This window comes from Balaenoptera physalus (genome assembly GCF_965194825.1).
Source record: "Balaenoptera physalus genome assembly, chromosome: 19".
In the NCBI taxonomy this organism is placed as follows: Eukaryota; Metazoa; Chordata; class Mammalia; order Artiodactyla; family Balaenopteridae; genus Balaenoptera; species Balaenoptera physalus.
In genome coordinates, this window is record NC_138900.1 from 35,912,137 (window position 1) to 35,920,132 (window position 7,996).

Here is a 7,996-nt window from a genome sequence, read left to right on the forward strand (position 1 = left end):
TTTTGGAACAGATCACTCCATATGATATGCAGGTAGGAGCTCATCATATCAATTTTTTGCTTATCAATTTTTCAAGGTACTTAATGTCCTACAAGTAGTCAGTTGCTGAGACCTTTTAAAGTATTTAAGAATATTTCAGGAGAAACTAAAACCTCATGAGAGCATTGCTTTCTCATTGTCAACCCCAGAGTTAGCCCTTGACTGCTTTTAGCTATTCAATGCCAACAGAAATAAAAGCCAAAAGAACTTCAGTAGCAAAGAGCGTTCCCTGAAGGTGCCTACCCCCAGGTTAATGGCAGGAAAATCTTTAAACCAGAACTTTTGAGGACTTCTCGTCTTGATTTCACTATTTGAAAAATCAAAATATTGTAAACTTTCAAAGGGTGCCTTTCTGATGACAAGCAAACAGATTAATGGGCTTAAAAATTTTTTTTTATTGTCTGTTTTGTTTTGGTTGAAATCTAAGGGTTATTTTATATCCCCAAGTAATTCCAAGTTGCCCTCCAAGCTCTTATCTGACATCTAACCAATCTTTGAGTCTGACTGGGCTTTTCCAGGATATAACTACAGATTGTTCATTGTCAGAGAGAAGATTTTTGCCCCTAGAATTATATATGTATTTCTCTCAAAGGACACTCAGAGGAGAAATGATCAATGAGAGAGGGCTGTGTGCTCATTCACAAACATCAGTGCATTCTTTCTCTTCAGCTGGCTGCCAGGTTCTCTGAAAGTTAGAAAAGGAAGGAAACTTATAAATAAGTTTTCATTATGCTTGGAGTGGGGTTAAACACGGATCATCAAAAATATACTGATGAATCAATACTGAATTGCCAAAGCTCTGTTGGTATTCCTGCTTCTGTTCTTGGGTTATTTTTAATGGTATGCATGGCTTAACTCCTACAAAGTATAGAAGCCTAACTGTTTTCATCATTGGATCATAACTACCCATTGTCACACTGCCTTAGTTTACCAGATCAGCTCTTATCACTCCTAGGAGATAACATTTTGAATGAAAGCTAACAGAACTGTCAAAATGTTGTTTGTTTAAGATGAAAGGGAGATAATGTTCACTACATTGGGTAATTTCCAAGTGGACCCACGAAGATGGGGCACAGAATTGGGAGACACTGGACAGTCAGATGTGTTAGGGGATTAAGGGATATAATATAGGTAAATCCTGTAGCACAGTGTTTGACCCATGGTAAGTGGTGGTAATTAATTGTTTTCTTTTTTGGCTACAGATAGGAAATATTTTGGGTTACAGATAGGTGAACCAGTTTGATCTGGTTTATCCCAGGGAAGGTTAATGTCAAGTTGGTTCTAATAACTCCCCTCGGATACCTCTGTGGTGCATACCTCCCAGGAGTAGTTCAGACACATTTAGGACTATGTGGTCTTTTCCTATAATGGAACCTATAAAGGTTACACTGATGAGCCCTTCTTGAACCTTCTAAACTCCAAAAAGGCAAGGACCAAGTGTCTTTTTGCTCTTCCTTGTGGCTTCCAAAGCACCTGGCACATAGTAAGTGCTCAAAAATATTTACTCAATGTAAGAACATGGGCATGGAGAAAACATTTTTAACCTGGAATGATGGATCAGATGTCATAAGATAAACACTATATGCCTCATCATCATGTATAGGGCAAATTTGTGTTTGGGTTCTGGGAAAATCTCATCCATTTTCAATTAAATGGAATAGAATAAACATACCATACATTCTCAGTTCTTGTAGACCAAGAGGTACCCCTAAAAAGGAGCGCTACCTGGTGCTGTTTACCCAGAATTCCACTGGCCTCGTGTTGATAAGACCTTTCAAGTGCACAGCTTCAAGAGATCTGATCATGAATTAACCAAGACATGCAAATATCAAGTCCCTGTCCCACTAAGGTAGTAGGAATGTAATCTCAAACAACTTGGCTCTTCCTCTTCCCCCAGGTAAGGTTCTGGGATTGGGTGTAAGTAAGTAGTTTCACAGTATTGATAGCAAGATCCTCTGAGTTTTCTGTTGGAGCTGATAACCTTCTGGGACACCACCTCCCTTCTCATCTTTGGCCATTGTTTCACATAAGTCTCCATTTTCCTTTTGATCCATGGCTCCTTCAGGTTGGGTGGCTCTCCAGTTACTTCTGAGACATGCTTGACACTGCGGGATTTATTTTGTTTCTCCCATGACATTGGGGCATAACCATCTATGCAAGCCTGTTTCAGGTCCCTCTCATAGTTATCAGAATCCTCCTCTCCACATCCTCCCTGACCCTGACCCCCAAGCCTAGCCCAATGAAATCCTATCTAGTCTCTGAAGAAACTGACTCAAGATGTTTCTTCCCAACATCTTGTCTATGCCTTGCCTCCCCCTTACCTGGTGCCTAGTCCTTTAGAACATGAAAACCTGGAAAGACTCATTTTTTCCCTTGCTTTCCACTCTTTCATCCCTTCTCTGCTGCAGCCCTTTGAGCAGAGAAAACCTCTTGAATGAGGTGATGTGCATTTGGGCGGTTGTGGGGCAGGGGCAGATAGAGGGAAATTGTGGTAGATATTTTTTGTGAAAATGGCTTCAGTAATCCTTTCCATCCTTTTACTATGACCCTTTGCAGTATGACTTTGCTGCTCCATCCATAAAGATGTGGAGTCTATTTCCCCTCCTTCTGAATCTGGGCTGACCCTGAGTCTTACCTTTGACCAACAGAATATAAAGGAAGTGATATTGTGTGACTCCCAAGGCTAGGCCTCAAAAGTCCTTGCAGCTTTCACTTTCATCCTCTTGGAATGCAGTACCATGATGCAAAGAAGTCAAGGCAACCTTTCCTAAAGAGAGAAGCTCAGCTGACGGCCAGCACCAACTGCCTGACATGGTGTGAGGCTGTCCTGGACCATTCAGCCCCAGTTGAGCTCCCAAATCACTGAAGACACATGAGTGACCTCAGGCAAGACCAGCAGAAAAGCCCAATGCTGAGCCCAACCCAAATTGCTGACCCACAAAATCATAAGTAAATAAAACAGTAGTTATTTTAAGCCACTAAGTTGTAGACCCGTTTGTTACAAGGCGGTAAGTGATACAGACTTAAAACACCAGGAAGAGAAAAGTTGGGTAATGTCTTGATGTATTACTGCAGTATGGCTATGCCTTAGGTTTTTTCCAGGTATTTCAGCATCTCCTGTCCACATTTCTAGACTATTTGTCAGGAAATCTCACAACATTTAAAATTGGAACTTCCCCAAGGAGTCTAGGGAAAAAATCAGAAGGCAGAAATGTAGAAATGACAGGGATGACTTCCTGGTATTAGCACTAGGTCCTGGATAGGTAGAGAGAATGATGATTGACTCAGCAAAAATGTACTGACATGCCTGTTCTATGACCATGCTCATGGTACTGAGATACCAAAATAATCCCATCCCTTCAAAAATTTATAATACACTTGGTGGAAAAAATTAGGATGTCAAATATTTAAACCAATTTTTCCTTCAAAACCAGAGTCACATCTCCTAAGCTAATGTCCCGTGTTGAGACCGTATTTTTAAGGGTCTAACAACATATACACTGTCTCTTCTCTCACTTTTGGTATATTACTGTGGCTCCCAGAGAAAGAGCTATCTGCAAGAAGCACTTATGTTATGTTCGTTGAAATATCGCCAATAATTTATTTTGTGTGTAACTTCTATTGATCATGAAAATGCTTATGTGATCTGTTGTGAGGTCTGGGTTTGCTTGGTGATATTGATCGAGTAGATTCCTTTGTGAAAAGCTGCATTGATTAGTTTCCTGACAAGCTGTTAAGGCCACTTGCAAAGCTGTCACGAGGGATACTTGCAGTTAGAAGAGTGGAGCTCAACTCTAATGTCTCTCTGAAGGGACACTGAATGGAAGATAGATGAATGCTGACTACATCTCTGTGCTAGGTAAACACCCAGTGATCCATCTCCCGGCTCTCTTTTTTTCCCATGGGGAGAAAATTCATATACAAGCAGTGAACAGTCTCTCCTCTATCCTTAATTAGCATGGGCACTGGAAAATCCACCCGAAACACAGAAGACTAAGAAGAGACAGAGCTGGTCACGTTTAGCAGCCTCGTTCGAGTGCACTGTCAGCAGGGCCATTCTGCTCTGCTCCTCTTCTGAAAGGCAACCTCCCAAAAGCCCACACACAGAGTCCAAAATCTGGATGGAAGACAATAAATAAGCTCTGTCATGAGAAATACAATGTGAACACAAGAGGGACTAGAACAATGGGCCTCAGCGCTTTCTGACAAAAGAACACCAGATCACAAGCACAAAGGACACTTGGCAATTCCCATTTCTTTACAACGAAAATTCATTAATAGCTTGGGCACCCAAAGGAGAACAACAAGCAATATTTAAGTCCCGCCTCCTACAAGAGCTAAGCAAGAGCCTCTAGAGTTGGGGGTGGGAGGGAGAAAGAGTCTGACACTGGCTGCAGCAGCTTTTCCTGAGGCGTATGTTTCAGAACCCATTCCTCTGAAATGGCCTTCAACAGAGTTCCATGACTGACTGCTTGACTCACTAACAGATGGAATACCTGTTAGTTTATCTGAGAAGTCCCAGAAAAAAGAAGTCTCAGGGTTACATGAAACATGTTTCATGTTACATGAAACATCCCAGGGCCTCTGGGATGAAATTTCTCAATTTCATTTTGATTTATTCTCAGGCAAGTCCCTCTTTATTGCTATAAATCAGCCAAAGATCTCCTGGTGTGGTGATCTAGGCTGGTACTCCCAAGGGGTGTGTTTGAGGAACAATCAGTGGCTTTGTTTGGTTATCTAGAGGGGCTTCATTATTTTTAGTGATATTTCCAAAGTGAGGGGAAAACCTAGGTTGTTGTAGTTGATAGAGAAAAGGCTAAGAGGCTATGTGAGGGAGGAGAAAGGAGAAAAATGGGAATCAGGCACTAGGAAAGAACTGAAAAAAAAGTTTAATGAAAAATATGCATTAAGTTTTTGGTACGGAGTAAGCAATGTGACTTCCTGATCTCCCCACAAAACCTTCAGAATGATCTACTTTATTTATGATACTTTATAGAGTTTGACTGTTATTTGGGGGAGGGGAGGAGATGGTTATGAGTAATGCAAAGAAGTGTCAAGTCTGGCCTCTGGGTGGGCTCGAGCTTCCCAAGGGAGACCCTGTCACATTTGACCAGTTTGAAGTGCTGCTCAAAAGTTGGATTAAAAATGAAATCACATCCCAGTCTTAAACCCCCAAACCTCTTGATCAATCATGGTTTACAAAGCATCTAAAGAAAGGAAATTTTTGACCAACTGATCAAAGCAGCACTCAGAATGGAACCACTGATTGAATATTGACCTCAGCAGGCACTGTAATTGCATCTTATTGGCAAATCATTACTAGTTTATCTTAGTGATAGAAGGCACAGATTGAAATTACAGAGGCACTTACTTCTCTGGATCAAGTGACTAACTAGCAGGCAAAAAAATCTCTCTGGACTTTCAAAATGTGGCGGAGGTGTGTGGGAGAGGGGGCAGGAGTCTTGCTAGGAAGATTCGAGGTTGGCTTAGCCAACCTCCCCATAACTGAGTATCCGCACGACCACTCCAGTCCTCATCTTCTCTTCAGAAATACAACTCCTGTTACACCTCTTACAACAAGCCTTCCTTTACTTTCCCAACCCTCATCTAGTTCACTCTCCTCTATTTTGTTCTAGTGCAACAGTGTATTGGTTAGGAGTTCAGATTCAAGTTGTGTGCACTGTTTCACAGGCATCATCACTTGTAACCCTCACAACAACCCAATGAAGTGGGTTTTACTAATATCCTCACTCTAGGGATGAGGAACCTAGACTTAGTAATTAAAGTCAAAAGTTAAAAATAAGATAAAATATATACAGAAGTTCTAACATACCTTATATATCTCAATAGGTAAGGATGCACTCTCTGAGAAGCATGTGCTGAACTCTGCAGTCTACTGCTTATGGAGACTGGTACACTTTTTCTGTAAAGGGCCAAATAGTAAATATTTTAGGCTTTGTAGGCCAAACGGTCTCTGTAGTAACTAATCGACAATGCTGTTGTAGTACAAAAGCAACCACAGAAAAATAAATAAAGGAATGAGCATGGCTGTATTCTAATAAAAAAGTATTTGCAGAATCAGGTGATAGGCCAGATTTGGTCTGTGGCCATAGTTTGCTCACCCCTGTCTTAGAATATAAACTCCTTGAAGTTTGGGCATTATTCTCAATAGGTATTATAGAGACATATATCAATAGTAAGCCTCCAGTATATGCGATCTGATTCCAGAATCCAAGTTGGAAAAGGACCATCAGTAGGAAACAAGACCATTTTCTGCTCCCTCCAAAAATACTGGCCTGAAACTACCCCTAAGAGATGGTCATTCAGCCACAGCTCAAACACCTCCACTGACAGGAAGTTCACACCTGCACAGGTTACCCATCTTCATCAAGGGGCATGTGGCGGGTTTAGGATATTTTAAAATTAGATTTCTGTTTCTTTGACGAATAGAACACTAAGTTGGTAAATTTCCAAATACTGAAATCTCGACACGGTGAACACATTCTGTCCAAGAAGATGAGAAAATTTTTCTAGTGAGCAACATTATACAGGGCATTCTAAATACACTAGTGAATATATGAACCTTGACTTTAAAATAGCCTCTCACCCAGCTGGAAATATCAATGAGACTGAGTTCATGTGCATTGCTCCTGTATAAAACCATCTATGAAATGTGTATGCACTGCATATTATATGTATGCCTACTCACAAACTATTTTTTCCTATTTTTCCTATTGTTTCCTTAGAAGAGAAGTAATTAGAGAGAACTGAAAACTCATCCTGGATTTCCATAGAAGGTGAAGTTTCCTAGAACATCCATCCATCTTTCCTTTTAGTCAGATACTCACTCATCACATATTCACAAGCATCTACATTGTGCTTGGTCCTAAGGCAGAAACAAATACCCATAAACTTAAAATCTAGTTGGAGAGATAAGGCACAAGGTCACAAAAATTTAGAAAACTACATGTGATCTCTTGGTTCCAGTCCCGTCAGAGCATTTTTGAGAACTTTGACCCAAATTCAAGTGTCTGATGAGCTCTCAGAAGTTTTACTAGTGTAAAAAGTTACAAGATGAACATACTTTTATTTTGGCCAAATGTAATAATCTTTATTTGCATTTATATATTGCTTTGTAACCTTTTAAAATGCTTTGAACATTTATGGCTTTCATGTATCCTCCTTCTATGAAATTTACATGGCAAGCAATGTTATCCTTATTTGATAGATCAGGAAACTGTGGTCTAGAAAGGGTAATACTTTGCCCAAGGTCACACAAGTTAATGGCAGTACTGGAACTAGAATACATCCCCTGATCCCTAGCTCTTGGCCATTCCCATCAGACAAAGCAATCTTTCTCCTCATAATGTATATGAACCATTTATGAATGCAGCTGGAGTTCCAATAATATGGGCTTGGGCTCTAATCAAGGCTGGAAAGAAAGAAACCCTCTCAGGCTACCACAAATAAAAGAAAAATGGAACATATGCAAGGAAACCACCTGGAACACACAGGCTGTAAGTGCTGTCAGGTTTCGTGGAAATGTGAAAATTCTCAGTAACAGATGCATCTCCTTCCATCTCTCATGTTGGTCTCTCTCATCTCTGCTTTCTGTTCTCCTCTCTCTCACCCACCAGCCCCTATTTATAAATGACCCAACCTGGCTACCAGCCACTAGCCCTGAAACTACGTGCCCTGCTGCGCCAGACCCTCCCATCAACGGTTACCTCTAATCCTCCTAGCTCAATTACCAGCAGAGATAACCTTGTCAGTGGTCAAATCTTTCACAGTTAGGGGCTGGGCATGAGGTTAATACTGCGTGTCCTTACAGAGGCTGCAGCAGCTCGGCAAATAGACCTTTCTCATGGTTTGACTGTAAAAAGTAAATGAAATATTCCAAGTAAAGCACATAGAACAATGCCTGGCACAGAGTAAAATGTTGAGAAATAATAGTTAT